Here is an 18,252-nt window from a genome sequence, read left to right as displayed (position 1 = left end):
CCTCGGGGGGCCAGAGGGCCCTGCAGTCTGCCCCTCCATACTCCCTCTGGCCCCATCTCCTGCCAGAATGGCTCTTCCTTCCGTCCCAGCCACACCAGTCTCCTTCCTGCCCCTCAAACACACCCCACACCCTCCCGCCTCAAAGCCTTTGTGTTGCTGTTCCCTCTGCCCGAAATGCTCTTCCCCCGCCCTTATGGAGCCTGCTGTCCCTCTCGCCAGAGACATAGCAGAGCCACTTGCTCAAATCACTCTTTTTACCGCCAACCAAGCTTTAGTTTTCCTCCAGGCCCCTCTCGCCACCTGACAAACAGCCAGTGTTGAACTAGTATCTGTTGCTTTGTTGATTCTACCCCATCACTAGAATGTCAGCCCCACGTCCAAAGCAGGGCTTGGTCTGTTTTGCTCACTGCCATGTCCCAGGACAAGAAAAAGTGTCTGGGGCGCCTGGGTGGCTCAGTTGGTTAAGCGACTGCCTTCGGCTCAGGTCATGATCCTGGAGTCCTGGGATCGAGTCCCGCATCGGGCTCCCTGCTCGGCGGGGAGTCTGCTTCTCCCTCTGACCCTCCCCCCTCTCATGTGCTCTCTGTCTCTCTCATTCTCTCTGTCTCAAATAAATAAATAAAATCTTTAAAAAAAAAAAAAGAAAAGAAAAAGTGTCTGAACAAAGTAAATGCTTGAAAAAAAGTTATTGAATGAGGGACCATTGCCTCCCTCATCTGAACACATCTTTTGGTTTCTGCAGCCCCTGGAGACCAGTGTCACTTGGAGGCTGATCACCTGTGGCAGCTGAAACCCTGACGGTTGTCACATGAACACTTCCTGGCCAGATCTCCATCCTGTCCCGGGACAACTAACTGCTTGGACCAGAGGAGGATTTTACCTTGGTCCCTGTCTGATACCTGTGCCCACCCTTTTGGCCACTGGGGGAGGCCTTGACAGTGGGGCCCACAGGGTGGATTCCGCCACCAGCAGGAGCAGGGTCTGGGCTACCCCCTCTCCCAGCCCCCCAGGGCTGCCGGGTCCAGGTCTGGCTTCTGACAAAGGTTGCCCCGTGCTCCCAGCAAGAGGAGGTGGGGGGGGGGGGTAGCCCAGTGCCATGCCTGCCCCTTTCCTGTTGCAGGGGGAGGGCCATCAGAAGGAAGCTTTGTTTTCAGAATAAAGAGCATGAAGCCCAGTGCCAGGCGGAAATGGGCACCAAGGGGGCTGGCCCGTCAGAGACAGTTTACGGAAAAACAACAACAAAAATGGGATGGAGAATGTCTGAGGTATAATTTGCACACCCAACCGGTTTCATGCCTCCAGGGTGGCTGTGACGATAGGGCCTGGAGGCTGACACAGACAATCAGACGACTGTCCCAGCTGGGTGATCTGGCATTGACCCTGCAGAGGGAGGTGGGGACAGAGGAGTGTAGCCTTGCCTGGGAATCAGATGACCTGAATCTGAGCCTGACTTACTACGCTCCCGCGTGCGACGCTGGGAGAGTGCCTTCTTCTATGTACCTCAGTTTACCCATCTGTAAACGGCTTATCCAGGCCTGCACTTGAAGCCTTGGGGCACCCCTCAGCCTGTGGCCAGGTCACTGGCCACACAGGCTAGAGTTCCAACTTCCCTGGGCTCAGGTCCTCCCTGTGGGGCCTGCCAGCCAGGGCACAGCCCCTGCCCACTCTGACCCAGGCTTTCTAGCCTCCCTCATCCCATGATTACCTGAAATATGTGCAAGCTCTCTGGGCCTGGCCCAGTGACAGAGGGCCTCACCCCCACCCAGACACTGGCACCTACGCTGATCCCCTCTATCATCTTCTCCAAGGATGGCGCATAGGCCCTTTCAGCGACAACTACTGAAAAGAACCCAGCATGTTAGCACACAGAGGGCAAAAGAGAAGCCCTGAGAGGGAAAGGGGCATGCTGACGTCACACAGCACAGCTATCAGCCAGGGGTCCCCCCGCCAGGCCTGGGCTTCATGAGTTAAGACAGGGTCCTCAAAACCTGGCTACAGAGCCACATGTCTGAACCTTGTGGGGAGAGGGAGGTTGTACCTTAGACTGAAGGAACCAAAGATGGGGGACAGAAATCTACATGCAGTTTTTATAGCTTCCCAGCTTTTTCTTGTACCCAGAACACCTACAACCTCTCAGCCAAGACCTCTTCCAGGAGGAGCTAGCTTAGCTGGCCTTAGGGCTGGTCGGGATTTCAACCGAAAAAGTGAAATAAACCTTGGGCAGATAGCTGGACAAAGGAGCGGATGGATAAAGCATGTACTCTAGGAGCAGAATAAAGCAGAGACAGGCTCGAAAGAGGGCCCAGTCCAGTAAACACTTGAACTGATGCCTCCCTTCCCCCCGTCCCCCTAGGACGCAGAGGTCTGGACTTGGTGCCATCTGAGGGCTACGATCCCCGCCTCCCTCTCCCCCCAAATTCCTCCGAGCCCCCTGGGAGAGTGAAATGTGGGATGGTTGCAAGTGAAATGTTCCACAGTATGGGACAACACTTTCAGCGACTGTTTATCCACAGCTTAAGAAGCTGCCTGGGTCAGTGGCTAAGCAGCCACAGCTTATCTGGGAGGAGGATTCAAGGGCCACAGGGCAGGCTGATCCAGAGGCCTCGATTAAATAGAACCTTCCCAGCTGGTGGGGAGCACCACTGCCACCCCTTCGTTCATAAAAGAAACACTTAATTTGCTCCTGCTGTGTACACGGCCCTGAGCCTGAGCACGATGCTTTGAGCAGAGATGGGCCAGCCCCCCGCCCCCCCCCCCATCGTTAAAGAGCTCACAATGCAGACAGACGAGGAACAACACTATATGACGCAGGAGAGAAAGCAGCCCATGCCTTCAGGATAGGGTTACAAACTCAGATGCCTAGATGGCCAGAAAGACCAGGTGAGTGTGCGAAGAACTCAGGCTCGAGGTATTCTGATCTTCCAAATTTGTGAAGTAAAGCCAGAAATCAGGATTTTTAGGTAAAAATCTCCTCTTGGCAATCAGCTCAGTTTTTGGCATGGGCTAAGCAGAACCTGCCCGTGGGGCAGATGTGCCCTGCCAGTTTGTGTGGCCTCTGTTTTCTTGAAAGGGACATGCTGTGTCACAGAACATGCTGTGAAGCTCAGTGGAAGCCAACTTCCCTGCAGCTGAGGTCCCCGGGAAGGCTTCTGGGGAGAGAAAGATGGGTGCGGGCTGCAGGATAGGGAGAGTACTCCTGCGAGGGAATCCTGAGGAGGGGTAGGCATACCCGCTGGAAACACAGGGGCCGTGGATCAAGGGGTCCCCAGCCTATGGCCTGCCTTTTCCACTAAAGAGGAGTTCCTGTCTCTGTCCCCAAAGCAGGCAAGAGGCATCAGCTCTGTCTGTCCCCGGGTGGCAGGAGGAGGGGCCCCCTGCCCAGCAAACCTCCAGATTAAATCAATGGGCAGCAGCAGAGCACAGGTTCGATTTCATCCCTGGAGCTTGAGGAACAGGTCAGCTAATGCAACAGCTCCATCAGAGGAAGAGACAGTGGAGGACAAAACGAGGTTAAGAATCGTCTCCTGCCTGGCCAGGCCTGGCTGGTTATATAAGCCTGCCTCAGGACAAAGCCACGTTCAAGGCACCAGGGAGGGCCTGGGCTAGAGAGTCCCAGAAATACAGAGAAGGTTCTCCCTCCCTCCCTGGCTATCCCTACTCTCCCACCTTGCCTTGCAGTTCCTGGAAAGTCCAACACAGAGTACACAGCCAAAGTTGGAGACCAAGACCCCAACGTAAGGCACTTAACAGGATCACAGAGCTGGGACTAATAATAATAGCACACTTTTACCAAGTGATTACTTTGTATCAGGCTGGTCCTGATACAAAGTCCTTCTCATGGATTATCTTATTTTAAAAGCTGGTGGCACCATGAGATAACTATTATTATTCCTCCCGTGTTACAGAGAGGGAAACTGAGGCACGGACACAGCCACTTAGCCAAGGTCACACAGCTCCTAAGTGAAGGATTTAGAACCCTACACCGGCCTCCGCGACCACACTCTGAACCATCGTATTCTGCTGCCGCCGGCCTACGGTCTCCTAGAATATTACAGCCACGCTGCCTCGTCAGCAACCTGCTCGCTGCAACGCAGGCACATGGCCTCCTGCCCTCCTGTCAGCACCTGGGGGGACACTGAGTCCTCTGACAACCTGATGAAACCTACAGACTCTCTCTGCAGAAAAAGAACGCAGAGGAATGCCGCCAAAATGTCGTGCATGATCTCCGGGGCACAGAGACTTCTGCATTGGTGAGATGGATGAGTCAAGATCACAGGATCCACAGGATCGAGAGATAGGTGGCAGAGGAACAGGACTCCCCCAAGCCCTTTGGGACAGCTCATATCTGTAAACATGAAGTCTAAACTCACAGCTGCTTAAGTTCATAGGCGTGGGCACGAATCAGGGCTCAGGGCCTAGTCATCCCTTCGGGGCTGAGAGAACAGAAGAAATCACAATACAATAGCCCTCGCCTCTGCACCCACTGGGTGTGACTCACAGCTGCCGGGCAGACGGTGCACAGCTGGGCCGTGGCATCTGGACGGGGGTGGCATCACTAAGCACACCATCCCAGCCTCTCGCCCACTCCACGAGTCAGCACCCAGTGAGCCCACCTCGCTAGAGACCAGTCCTGGCCTTGCCCTAAGTCCACAGCTCTGAGTGTTTCCCAAGGGGACCACCCCACAGCCCCTGCCCAGCTTCTGTGCCAGCCGGAGCCCAGGGAGTAGTGAGTCAAGACAACAGCCCCTTGCAAGGCTCCAGAAGACCCCGGCTCCGGGGCCAAGTCTTCTGCTATCTCACTGCGGGACCTCAAGTAGGCCCCTCCTGACTCTCAGAATCCACCAACTGTAAAGTGGGGAGACCACCCTATCAAGTCCTTCCCAGCAGCATGACAAACTTCACGGAGCCCTGGGATCCTACTTTCAGGAAGTTACATAAACATCCTTCAGAGAAACAAAAGTCAAACCTAAAGACCACTTTTTTTTTTAAAGGATATCAAGAAGCGCTTTTTATAGTCCAACTTCCCCCATCCTACTTCCATTGTTCCAGATATCCTCTCAGGACCTAGAAAACACACTTGGTTTCCGTCTGGGCTTTGGGCTTCTTGGTGTTCTCCCTTGGACACTGCCCCACCTCTCTTTGGCAGCTTTCTCCCCCAGGACACACCCGTCTCTGCCCCCAGCATCGCTCTGGGCCACCCCGAGGGCGATGGCTACCCAGACTGCCTGAGACGGGGTGGGGGGCAGGGACAGTGTTCGGGAAACAAACCCTTCCCTGGTCAGAACAGAGATAGCTCTGGCTTCTGGTCCCAATCATGACACTGTGTGTGTCCCTGTGTGGGCAAGTCCCTGCTCCTCGGTTCCCCGCTGAGAAATGGAGAGGCTCCCACAGCGTCAGGAAAGCCCTCCAGCTCCTGGGCTCCTTGGGGACACCGAGGCAGAAAAGAACAGCAGGCGAGACAGTGGGCTCTGATCTTGACCCCCATCCCCACCCCTCCTGCTAGAACCAGAGGAGACCCACTCTTCTCTCTCTGATTTTCTCTCTTGCCCTAGCTGTGGGATCCTGAACTCAGCACTGAGTGAGTGTCTGTGTGTCTCAAATGGCTGTCCAGATGACAGGAGGAATGACAGGGTCTGCAGTGGAGGCCCCAATGTGGAGGCTTCAGCCCTACTCACCCCAACACAATCCCATCACCCCCGCCAAAACCTAATTCACTCATTTGATAGTATATACGTTTCTGCATCTTTAAAAAACCAGTCTATGTTGTGCCTGCTAAACAAACACTCCAAGACAATCCCCCAGCTCCCTTCTTCCAAAGAAATCGTGCTTCTAAGCACCCCTACAGAATTCTACAGAATTCCTAGATCTACCACCTTATGGCTATACGGCCTCAGTATTTTCATCTAAAAAATGGGGACAATAATAGTGCCTGCTTTATAGGATTATGCCTAGTAAGCACTGATAAGCTCTCAAAAAATGTTGAGTGGCAATTTTATGATCATCATCATTAAAATGACTGAGATGCTTAAAGGCATGGGGCTGGTGACGCTAAGGCCCCTTAGCCCTCTCAGACCACGTCTGACCACCGTAATCCACACACACATGCGTGCGGCCTCACCCCCAGCACACATGCTTCTCTGAAGCAGGACCCACACTCTGCCTGATTCCAGCCCTAGCACACAGCTGGCTTGCTCCTGGCATCCACCTTTGCCACCCACAAAGCCCCCTACCCTTCAAGTCCCCTGATCCTGCCTTCCTTGAGTGACCACCGTCTTCTCTAATTGTGTTGGGGTTTTACTGAGCCTCATCACTGTGTCACAAGCTTGCTTCCTGGAGATGGGAAGCTGTTACAAGATGGTAGCTCCCTGAAGACAGGGTAAAGAGAAACTGGGCTTTTCTCCGGGTCTTCAACATATGCTGGATGTCCGAGTATGCTGAGAGCCCAAGGAGAGAAGCATCTTTTTTTTTTAATTATCTAACCAAGTGTTTCTTGAACTTTAGCATGCACCTGAATCCCTTGGAGGCTCCTTAAAACAGACTGCTGGGCCCCTCCTTCCCGCCTCATCCCAGTTTCTGATTCAGTAGGTCTGGGGTGGGGCCAGATAATTTGCATCTCCAGCAAGTGCTGTTGGTGCAGATATGGACTTTGAGGACCAATGACTTTGCCTGCAGGTGAACTGGGAAGAGCTCTCACGGGAGTATGTGACGCTGAGCCTCCTGTAAAAGCTTAAGCAGGAGCTGCCCTGATGTAAGGAGAGGAAGAAGGGAACCTGGGCAGACAGGGAGGCCTGAGTGAAGGCGCCGTGATGATGACATCCATTTCTCCTCACCTGGCCTCCGCCTGGGCAGGCAGCGCAGACCAGAGGCGGCTCTCCCACCGCGCAGATACAGCAGACCTCCGCCGCCCGACTGCCACTGCAGACCTGCCCAGACAGGTCGACTCCCGGCTGGCCGAGGGGTGAAGAGGATCCCCGCCCTGCCTCAGACAGCCAGACCTCAGCTGTGAAGGAGGCCAGAGTCTCCAAGCGCTGGGATTCGGCTCCACGCCTCCAGACACGACCCCGTCCATCTTGGCTGACTCTGAGTGTTTCCTCCCTTCCGAGCCTAGCTCCCAGCACTATCTGTGTCCTACTCACCTGCCTCAAGACCTACCCCAAGGTCACCTCTCCCTGCCATCATCCTGTCCCTGTTTCCAGGGCACAGGGAGGCCAGGAGGGAGGCCTCTGGAGGTTCCAGCCCACAGTGTGCACTGTCTGGGGTATGCGTCCCTCGTCTTGAGGACGGCCACAGGACCTGCCAGCCGGGCCAACTTATCTGACACCATTCCACGTGGCCACCAGAGAGGAAACTGGGCCTGCACAACTTGCACACCTTAACCTTGATGAAGGGAGAGAAGAGGAAAAACAGGTGTAACAAAGAGAAGAAATCCTGTCAGGCTTCCTGGGTAAGAATGCCAGCACCCACACCCTATACAAATTGCCCTGACTCTCTGGGCCTCAGTTTCCTCTTCTGAACAAGCCTTCTCAGGCTATTAGAAAGTTCAGGAACTCAAACTCCAAGGATTCTTCCCTCCATCTCTGAAGGGACAGCCCACCCCCTAGGTATAAACAATAGTAATACCCACTGTTATCTTTGAAGAGCTCCTACTGACTGGGCTCTTCCTCTGGGTAAGGCATCGATCTGTTCAACTCTCCTAGCAAAGCAGGATGATTACTATCCTCATTTTGCGGTTGAGAAAACCAATGCTCAAAAGGGATTTAAGATTTAGGTAATTTGCACCAGATCCCACAGCTAATGGTGGCAGAGCTGGGGTTCGAACCCCCAACTTTGGACTCCACTCTGCAATGCCGCCCACCACTGCTGATGTAGGAATGGCCCACATGTAGCGCCTGCCTCCAAAGCATGGATCCTAGAAGAAATGAGACATGTCCCCCTTAAGAAATCAGGATTCAAAGCCAGGTGTGTGAAGGGCCCGGTGACGAGGCCATATAACAGGCTCTGCCCATGCAAAAGCAGGGAGCAGGCAAGGCCAGCTCTGTGGCATTAGGGATGACTGTACGGAACAGGTAACACTGGAGTTGGGCCCTGGTTGGGGAGAACTGGGGGCGGGGCGGCAGGGGAAGTGACTGGCGCCCCGTATCCTCACCAGGAACAGAAATGCTCACGCAGGAAAGGACAAGAGGCAGGTTCTGCTTGAGGGTTGAGGGAAATGGGGGATGGGGCACAGGGTCACATAGTGGGCTACTCCCTAGACCTTGCCCTCAAATAAATAAATGCTCGGGCGCCTGGGTGGCTCAGACGGTTAAGGGTCTGCCTTCGGCTCAGGTCATGATCCCAGTGTCCTGGGATCGAGTCCCGCATCAGGCTCCCTGCTCCTTGGGAGCCTGCTTCTCCCTCTGCTTCTCTCTCTCTCTGTCTCTCATGAATAAATAAATAAAATCTTTAAAAAAAAATGCTCATTTGCAATCTATATTTTGATTAGATTAATCCAATCTGTATTAAGAAATAGAACAGGGAGAAATACAAAGGGCTAGGAGGCAACTTAATATAAACACTCCTCCATCTAGAAAAGAGCTTTGGTCCCCTCTGTGACTCCTTGTGGCAGACTGGCTCTGGCCCAGAGGCCACACAGTCCTAGACATCCATGTCCCTCCCTTCTACCAAGCTCCAAGCTTCCAAGCTGAAGCAAATGGGCAGAACTTTGTATCAGCCCCACGGGCAGGAGAAAACACCTCTGCTGGTGACAACCGCCAACCCCCCAGGACCAGGAGACCCTGCTTTAACTTTACTGCAGGGAAGGAGGGGGACAGCCCTGCCCCCACCCCAGCCCTCCCACTCCTCACTTTCAAATTCACTGGCCCTTTCCTCCAACTCCTACTGATTCTGACTGATTCATGATTCAGCCTTCTTTCCACACATTTGAGGAAAGAGAGACTGAACCCATTTCACAGACCGGAAAATGGAAGCAGAAGGTTCCAGTCCTCTGTGAAACCACAGTCCCCGGCAGCTCAGGCTCTGGCAGCTGATCCAGACGTCCCAAGGGGCTCCTGGAAGATCAGCTGTACTGAATGTATTCCACGGGGTAAGGACTCTCCCAGGCAGAGCACTGCAGGCCAGGCAAGTACAGGGAACTTCCCAAGAAGCACAGGAAGGGGCAGCTCTGGAGAGCTATGAGAAAAACAGGGGGTGGAAGTGGGCCGAGCACCACCCCAACTGCTGGGATTCTCGAGAGAAAAGGGAACTAAGAGAGGTCACCTAGGCCTGACCCTGCTGGTTTACAGGCCCTCTGCTCCCTCCCCCCTCTCCCGTCTCACTGCATACCTTTAGCAATGGAGATCTTGCCTCCTCCCCAGGCATCCTATTCCCCTGTTAGCCTCCTGTCCCCCTTGGTGCTGTCCCTGGCCTCAGAGGCACGGGACAAGGCTATGCCCTCTGCCCACAGAGAACCCTGCAGGAGTTCAAAAGCGGTGACACTGCCACTTAAGGGTCCTTCCCCAAACCTTAGGTCACCCGTAATGACCCCAATCCCCAAGGCAGCTACCAAGTCCTGCAGCCTCCTCCTCCTTTCCTCAGCCCTATGGCCTGTGTCGGGCTTTGGTCAGCTCTCTGCTGGACCACAATTAGCATCATCTCTGAGTGGGTCTCAACGCCACCAGTCTTGCCATCATCTTTGGCCAAATGACTTCTGAGAGGAACGGCATGCTAGGGCAGAAACAGTTCCGGCCTGCGTTCCAATACAGCTCTGTACGTGACTCAACCCCTCAGAGCCTCCATTTCCCCATCTGAAAATGGGGCGGGGGGGGGTTCCTAGCGGCAGCAGCTACTTTGCAGGGGTATCGTGAGATTTCAATGGAGCGTCTGTAAGGAGCCTGGCACGAGACACAGTAACAGGCATCAACTCGAGGAGCTGCTTACAACCCTCTGTCCTCTCCACCGGCTACAGAATAAAACCCAAACTCCTGAGCAGGATGCTGCAAACACCCCACAACCCAATCTTGCTTCCCACTCTCCCCCCCTCCCCTAGCCTGCATCCTCACAAACACTTCCTCCCCCAGGAAGCCCTGCCGACATTAACAACCAAAAGAGCTTTTCCCCTCTACTGACCTTCCAAAGCCCATCTATCACTGACCACGTCCTGCCTCTTTACCATCACTGATCCTCGTCTTCCCTCCCCCATCAGACCAGCAGCCTCTCCACTGAGAAACAAGTGGCACCTCACCCCATTTCATTTCCCCATCACCCCACTCCGCAGACAGTTTCCATACATATTTAACAAATTACCCTAATGTTCCATTTCACGTAAAGCACGTCCAAGTCCTCCAAACAGTCCAGATATTTCAAGCCATACCCAAAACCAAATTCCAAGCCAGCAGAAGTCTGCCCAATCTCTAGGGACTTGTAGGCCTGGCACTGGTCCCAAAGTATGGAAGACAGGTCGAGCAGTCCCAAAGCCCAGGGCAGAGAGAGCTCAGGGCTGCTGAGACTAGAGCCCGTTTCCACGTTTCTCAGATGCAGAGTCTCTCAGTTGGCCCCCGGGCCAACCCCCAGTCTATGATTCCATACTCCACCACATCCTCAACTTGTGATTTAAAATTGCTTCTTGCATGGCCCTTGTTGACAAGAGGCTCACTATCCATCTTTTCTTGCTTGCTGGCTCCAACCCTTCACCTGTTGATTCTCCCAGAGGCTTCTCTCCCTTCTCTGATCACGATGATAAGGATCGTCTGGCCACATGCCAAGGGTCATCCCCATCCCTCAGGACTCCTTTCAGCCATCCAGCCCCTCCACTCATTGCCCCACATTTCTGAGTCCCCTCAAAGTCCAGCTAGTAGTGGAATTTCCACTCTTGTTCCTACAGGCTAACAGTGATCTGTCGGCCCAGGAGGGCCCCCTATTCGTGGAGTCTAGCAAAGGCCTGCAGACCCTGCAAATCCCAGACAGAGTATGGGCACAGCCCCCAGAGCAGCTCGAACAGTAACGCCCAAACTTGCATCTCCCAAGAACTTTCATTACCTACCCCACTCCATTGTTTTAAGATGTCATTTATTAGCTAACAAGTTGTTTTCCATTAAAAAAAAAATTACTCAAGGCTCCCAATCAGAGGCTGACAGCAGTCATGAGATGGTACCTCCACTAAAAGATTGGGCCAGCACAGGGCATTAAAGCCAGTGGAAGTCTGGGTCACCCCACACATTCACTCACGGGCCTACACTGCATCCTAGGCTCAGAAATCCCATATACACATGCATTTTCCAATAGGATTCTGTAATCCTGACACTGGCTCAAAGTCACCCCCCATCACTGTCCTCAGGGACCTTTGGGGCTGGAGCACCTAGAACAGCCCATTAGTTCAGTAATAAGGACCCTGCTGATGATTCACAGAAGAGGACACCTGGGATATAAATCCCTTGGCCTTATGTCTCTCGTCGCCCCAAGGACTCCACTTCTTGGCCCTACCTCCACCCCCTGCTGATCTGAAAGTGACCTGGTCTGAATGGAGATGAAAGGCTCTGCCGTCCCATGGGTGCTGGGGAGGGGCCTGTTGACAAAGCCACCAGCTGTCCCTAGCTGAAGCCAGGGACACCAGCTCCTCCCTGCACCCCCTGCACTGGGAGAGCATTCCTGCCATGGACCCAGCCCTCAACCGAAGTTGGACCATCACAGAGCTCCGGGCCCAGGCTCCAGTGGACTTCCCTTCTGCTCCAGCTGCCCACAATAACAAGAGCTGGGCACCAGATCTCACCCCACACCAGTACCAGGCAGAAGGAGCATCAGCTGGGGATAAGGGTAATGGGGAAAGGGGACGGTATCCTCGTAACTTGAACTGAAAATGACACCGTGAGCTCAGTCACAGCAGGACCTTACAGAGCTCTGTAGCTGAGACTCAGGCTGGGGGAGGAGAGTCAAATCCAAGCTCCACCACTTCCCACCTGTGTGACCTTCACCATCCTGTGCCTCAGTTGCCCCCTTGGTGAAATGCGGTTAATAGTAAAGTGGGAGAATCGAATAAAATAACATATGTAAAGCAAGTAGCCCAGTACCTGCCACATAGTAAACATGTAGTAAATACTTGTTGAATAGAAACATGCCATCCTTTACTGAGGTACCACTGGTTCTCATTTCAACTTTATTCTAGAAGATAACTATATCTTCCCCATTTTACAGGTAAGGAAACTGAGGTGAGGGGAAGGTAAGGAACCAGCCCAAGGTCACAGAGCTGGGAAGTGACAGACACCCAGGTCAGTCTGCACCTCAGACCAGGGGGCAGTACTGCCCGAGGCCATCCTGAATGATTGGGGGTTGGTGGGGAGGAGTACAGAGCTGGGGCTAGACGGGGTTGGGGGGGTGGGGGGGTTCTGCATCCCCTGGGCCTGGCTTGGCTCCTGGCTGACCCGTGTGCTCGAATCCGGGAAAGCAGAGCCAGGAGGCCAGTTCCCAGATTCCCGGCCTGTCCCAGAGCCCACGCGGCCACCGGCGCCCCCTCCTCACCCCGTCCCAGGGTGTTCAGGAGCAGCGTTCAAAACGGAGGCTCCTGGCTCCGAGAACCTGAGGGAGGAAGGGAGTTAGAGACCAGGCCGCGCAGTCCCGAGAAAACCGGTCTGGCTGCCTTACCCTGCCCCGAGCGGGGACCCGGCCTCTAACCCCCTCCCTAGTCAGACAAAAGTTTCCCCTGTTCGGGAGGAGGGGAGGGGGAGGGGGCATTCCTCGCGAGTGACATTATCCGTGACCTACAGCTGCCGCGCTGCCCTCGCCCGCACCCTGGCCTGCCCCGGCCCCCGCGCGGCCCCCCACCCCTTTGTCCTCCCACCCCGGTGCGCGGGGCCCCGGCAGACTCGGCTCGCCCGCCCGGCGCCCGCCCGCACTAAACTTGCGCCGGCGGCCGCTTGGGCCCCGCGCGGCCTGCACGCCCGGCTCGGGCCCCGCCGGCCCAGCGACAGGGGACTGGCTGGCCCCGGCCCTCCCAGCCTCTTACCTGCCCAGGCTGGGGCACCCCCCCCCGGGGGAGGAGGAGCTCCCGGCCAGCCGCGGGACGCCTGGGTTCCCCCCCGGGCCGTGCGGGCGCCGCCGGGCTCTGGCCCCGGCCGGGGTTAACCCCTCGCCGGCCGCCTCCCGCCGCTCCCACCCCCGCTCCGCGCCGCAGCCGCCGCCACCGCCCGCTCCGCCTCCCGCCTCCCGCCCGCTGTCCCCCTCCCCCTCCCGCCCGGTGCCCAGCCCCCAGTCCCGGCCCCCGGTACTGCGCTGGGGCAGCTCGCAGTTCGCCCCCTCACCGTCCGGCGGTCCCGCGGCGGGGAGGTGGGGGTCTCCCCGAAGACTGGAAGTTGGGGCGCGCTGCTGCGCGCCCCGCAGGCCGGTGGGGCACAGAGGGGCGAGCCCGCGCGCCCAGGGCCCCCGGCCCGTCTCCCCTTCCCTTCGCCCGCCGCGGCGCCTACCTCCCCGAATCGCGGCGGTGGGAGCCGGGTTCGATCCCGTGATGGAGCGTGGGTGCCGGCCACAGATCGGCTCCGGAGGCCCGGGCGGCCAGCGGGCGTGTGGCGAGCGCCCCGGGGCGGGGGCCGGGGCGGGACCGGGCGCTGCTATCGGGGCTGGATTTCTCGGCTTCCACCCGGATTCTCCCTCGGCTCTCCCGGCCGATTCGGTGCTGCTCGGCGACCACGTGACGCGGGCTGCCTTTGACCCCTGTCTCCGAGCGAGTAGGGGGCGGGGGCCGGAGCGGGTGTCAGATGCGGGACCCACGAGGGCCCCGGGCGGCTGCCGGGCGTCCGGGAGGCGGTGACCCCCGGGGAAACAAAGCCCGGGGGAAGCCAACAAGTTATGCGAGGTCAAAGAGGGAACAGCGCTGGGGGTCCGAGAGGCTTCGGAGAAAATGAGGGAGACAAAGACCCGCGCCCACCGCGCCTCCGGGGCCCCCGGGGAGCGCCCTGGCCGGGACCGAAGGGGGCCTCCGGGCTCTGCCGCCTCTGGGCTTATGACAACCCTCCAGGGCCTCCCCAGACGGCTCCCCCGACAACCAGGTCTCTGCCGGAGTGACCCCTCCTGAGCTCCTGGGCAGGCCTTCGCCACCCCACCCCACCCCACCCCACCCCACCCCACCCCACCCCACCCCACCTTTGCCCCGACTCTCGAAAACCCCTTTATTTCCTTTATCGTGATTATCTGGTTCATTTACTGGTCTCATTGTTTACTAGAATGTCATCTCCCCCAACAAGTTGTTCCCAGCTGAATCCCCAGAGCATGACCCAGAACTGGCAGATGAAGGGGTGAATGACCTTTACAGATTTCTTCTCCCACTGAGCCTCAGTTTCCCATCGCCAGTGTCATTTCAACCATCTCAAGGGCCCTGCAAGTTAGACAAGACTATAGTGGCCATCCTCATTAAATGGATGGGGACAATGAGGCTCAGAGAGATGCAATGATTTCTGGGAGTCTCACTGAGAGCTAAGGGGAGTCTGTGCTCAGATCTGACTGCTTTAGGCAGAGGGGCTTTTTGCCCTCTATGAACCATCCTGAATAAGGAGAGATGGGCCAGGGGAGGGGGGGATTTGATTAGTGAGCCTCGAGGAACTTGCTAATGATGTGGATCACTAGGCCCCTCCCCTGAAGATCCTGACTCTGTGGGCCTGGCGTGAGACTGGGGCAAATTTAGAAAACAGTAGATTGGTAGTTTCCTAAGGACCTTCTCAGGCTCAAGATTAACTGTAGGAACAAAGTTCAAAAAGCATATGAGCAACCAGAGCAGAGCCAAGAGAGGCAGAAAGGCCAAGCTGGACATATGACAGTAGGAGAGACTCATGCCAAGTCCCCTAAAGGATAACTTTGTGCTGGGGGAAAAGGGGTTTTCAGCTAGCCCACTCATGTCTCAGAAGAAGAAAGAGATGCTGGGGGATGGGACTGGGCTCCTGACTCCTAGATGTGCCCAAGTGACAGCTCCGGATGGAGTACCATCAGACAGGAATGAGCCTGGTAGTGGTGGTCCCAGGCCCAAACAACAGGCCATGTTCAAAGAGGGGCTTGTGACTTCTTAGTGCATACTCCAGCCCTGCCACCAGTTTGGCCAGGGAATCAGCATCCACCAGCGAATTATCCTTTATAATCTATGTTCCTGTGGTCAATGATCTAAAAGTCCTTGAATATGCTCTGAGTCTTAGGCAGGTTAAACAAGCCCCCTAGAACCTTACTCATGCTAATCTCAGAGCTCTAGAAGACCATTTCCATCCACATGAGGTCCTGTGAGCTTCTTCTCTGTGCCAGGCACCAAGCTCCTGGTAAGGGAGAAGCAGGGTTGAAAGAGACATGGGTCTACACTCAAGAGGTATACAGGCATGTTTGGAGATGATCCGCATGCCCCTCCCTGTGTCCAGGAGCTGGCTAAGCTGAGTGCCTGCTGCGGAGGCCTAGGGCAAGTGCTATGGCCTACAGTAAGAGGGGAGCAAAATGAGGGAGCTTTTGGGAGAGGCAGCCTCAGAGCAGGATCAGGGGGAATGGGTGGGACTGGGGTGGGGAAAAGGACATGCTCTGCACAAGGAACAGCCCATGCAAAGGCCACATGGAAAGTGCTCAGGAAAAGCTGAATGTTGCATGGGTGGGAGGCAGGGGCCAGGAGGAGAAGGGCAGAGATAGCAGGAAGGAAAGAATGAGCAAGAAAACTGGAGAGGTGGGTTAGAAGTAGATTATAGGGGACCTCTTGGGAGAAGCTCCATAGATTGGACATTATCTTGAGGGCCTGGTGAAGCAAGAAGGCCATAAGAAGGTGAAGGAGCTGTGGGAGGGTCGAGGGGAAGGGAGGCCAGTCAGGTCACAGAGCCATCATCCTCCTGTCCAGGCTGATTGGGATCTGGCATCTCATCAATGGAGTTGCAAATCCAAAGCATTTGGGGGGGCAGCAGTGAGCTGGGGTAACTCCCCATCCCTGATAGCTACCTCTTCCTACCCTGTTCACGTCTTTAGAGTTGCTGTTCACCAAGCTGGCCGCAAGGCCCTCCAGCTCAATGTCACCCAGAAAGCCTGTAAGGAGGTGAGGCCCAGGCCCCACCCAGGGAATTTGCCTCCACTGGACTAGGTGAAGCTGACCTGCATTTCTAACCACACCCCAGGAAGTTCTGAGGAAGACTATCAAGATGCCCTGTTTCTCCATCCCCTCAGGATCCACCCACACCTCTCAGAGCTTCAGGGATTTTCTTTGTGCTGACAACTCCCCTGCCCACACCCCTTCCTCAGCCCCAGGTGGCCTCTCCACTGCCCACTTAATATGTCCCTTGGCTGTCCCAAGTCAGAGGCTTTATCCGACTCCACAAGTCAGAGGCTGAACTCATTTCTTCTACCCAGATCTGCTTCCCTCCCTCCTCCTGTGTCCCCAACTCACATGTCCAGTCCAGAAATCTGACACCAGCCCCTTGTCCCCACATCCCATCCAAGAGCCAGTCCCATTGGTTCTGCCTCCAGATGTTTTTTAAATCCAATGCAACCCCATTTCTTCTTCTTCACCATTGCCAATACAAGCTGCCATCTTGTATCCACCGTGGTCCATGTTCACAGTCTCTTAATTGCTCTCTCTCCCTCCCTCCCACTTTGCTCCCTCTGATGCAACCTCATCTGCTCATTTCCTACTTAAAACTACCAATGGCTTCCCATTGATCTTAGGATAAATTCCCTGCCCTGATGTTCAACCTCACCTCTTGTACTAAATGTTATGCCCCACCTTCCCCTTTACCTAATTCTTTTTTTTTTTTTTTAAGATTTTTATTTATTTATTCATGAGAGACAGAGAGAGAGAGGCAGAGGGAGAAGCAGGCTCCCAAGGAGCAGAGAGCCCGATGCGGGACTTGATCCCAGGACCCTGGGATCATGACCTGAGCCGAAGGCAGACGCTTAACCATCTGAGCCACCCAGGCGCCCTACCTGACTAATTCTTTGATAAGAATGTAGACTCAGCCAGACTGCCGGCTTTGAATGCGGGCCTTTCCACTTACAAGCTGTGTGACCTTGGGCCTGTTTGTCAACGTTTCTGTGCTCAGCTTCCTTATCTCTAAAATAGGAACAATAATAGTATTGTAGTTCACAGGTTTTTCGTGAGAATTAAATGAGTTAAATATGCCAAGCCTTCAGGGTGGTCTCTGTTACATGAGAAACACTATATATAAGTGTTAGCTGAGCATTTCTTGTGATCCTTTAGATCTCAGGCTAAATTTCATTTCTTCCTGGGGCTTTTCCTACACCCCTAATCCAGACCAGGCTTCCTGGTCTACATGCCACATCCCCCTCCATCCCCCTTAGTTACTTGTCCACTGCCCATCTCTCCCCCTAGAGCGTAAGCTCTTTGTGGGCAGGCCCTCTTTTGTCTCAGACACCGCTGAGCCCCACGGCCCTGCTCAGCACCAGGCAGAGGGTGGGCAACTCGCACACATTCACTAACAAAACAGATGAAATTAAATTCAACAGATTCAGCACCAAATAGATACTGTCTACCTACAAAATGCTTGTCAATGGTACTTTATTCATTTATTTATTTGACTTTTTTTTTTTTTAATTTAGAGGGAGAGAGTGCTGTGCCCTGGGGGGTGGAGAGGGAGGTGTGTAGGGGAGGAGCAAAGGGAGAGGGAGAGAATCTTAAGCAGACTCCACACTGAGCATGGGAACCAGAGGCAGGGCTTGATCTCAACCTTGAGACCAAGACCTGAGCTGAAATCAAGAGTCAGACGCTTAACTGACTCAGCCACCCGGGCGCCCCTATTTGACATATTTTAGTACCTCTCCTATAGTCTTCCTCATGCCATTCTTATGGGGGAGGACAAGTAGAGGGACACAGAGATGAACAAGACAGAGGTGGCCCCTGCCTGGGAGGAATGCACAGTCCACTGCAGAGAGGACAAGTAAATGCAATAGTAGTGTGTTGTTACACTGGCCTGTAACAATTTTGTTCCCTCCCTCCAAAGGTCTCTGAAACAACAAAAAGTGAAAAGTAACTGAAAACACACAGTTGCTGACTGTAGCCAGCATCCCCAGTTCCTAGTAGGTTTGTCTTTAGAGCGGGAAGGGTAGGCCCTGTCCTAAGGGCGTTCAGGCCTCACCAACTCTTCCTCTGTCTGAAGACCTCTTATTCAGCCTTCAAGGCTCCTCTTAAGCAGCACCTCCTCCACGAAGTCCTCCTGCTCCTGCCAGGGCTCTTTATGGGCCCCACTCATGGCTTTAGTGATTTTCTAGGACTATCCTGGGATTTGTCAAGAATGATCCAAATTTCATGTCATTTGCTTCTTT

General features: G+C 54.9%; 1 protein-coding gene across 1 annotated transcript in view; it reads right to left on the bottom strand.

The window, feature by feature from the left end:
• Positions 1-13,609, bottom strand: part of LOC118006822 (bifunctional heparan sulfate N-deacetylase/N-sulfotransferase 1) — a 64,610-nt gene extending 51,001 nt beyond the window's left edge. Inside the window, exon 1 of the mRNA XM_034999639.1 lies at positions 13,431-13,609. The gene's annotated coding sequence lies outside the window, so the exon portion shown is untranslated. The remainder of the gene's footprint in view (positions 1-13,430) is intronic.
• Positions 13,610-18,252: the final 4,643 nt, after the last annotated feature.

This window comes from Mirounga leonina, unplaced genomic scaffold (assembly GCF_011800145.1).
Source record: "Mirounga leonina isolate KUSES-001 unplaced genomic scaffold, KU_Mleo_1.0 Mir_99, whole genome shotgun sequence".
In the NCBI taxonomy this organism is placed as follows: Eukaryota; Metazoa; Chordata; class Mammalia; order Carnivora; family Phocidae; genus Mirounga; species Mirounga leonina.
The sequence above is the reverse complement of the archived record's forward strand: the minus strand, read 5'-3'. Positions and strand labels throughout refer to the sequence as shown.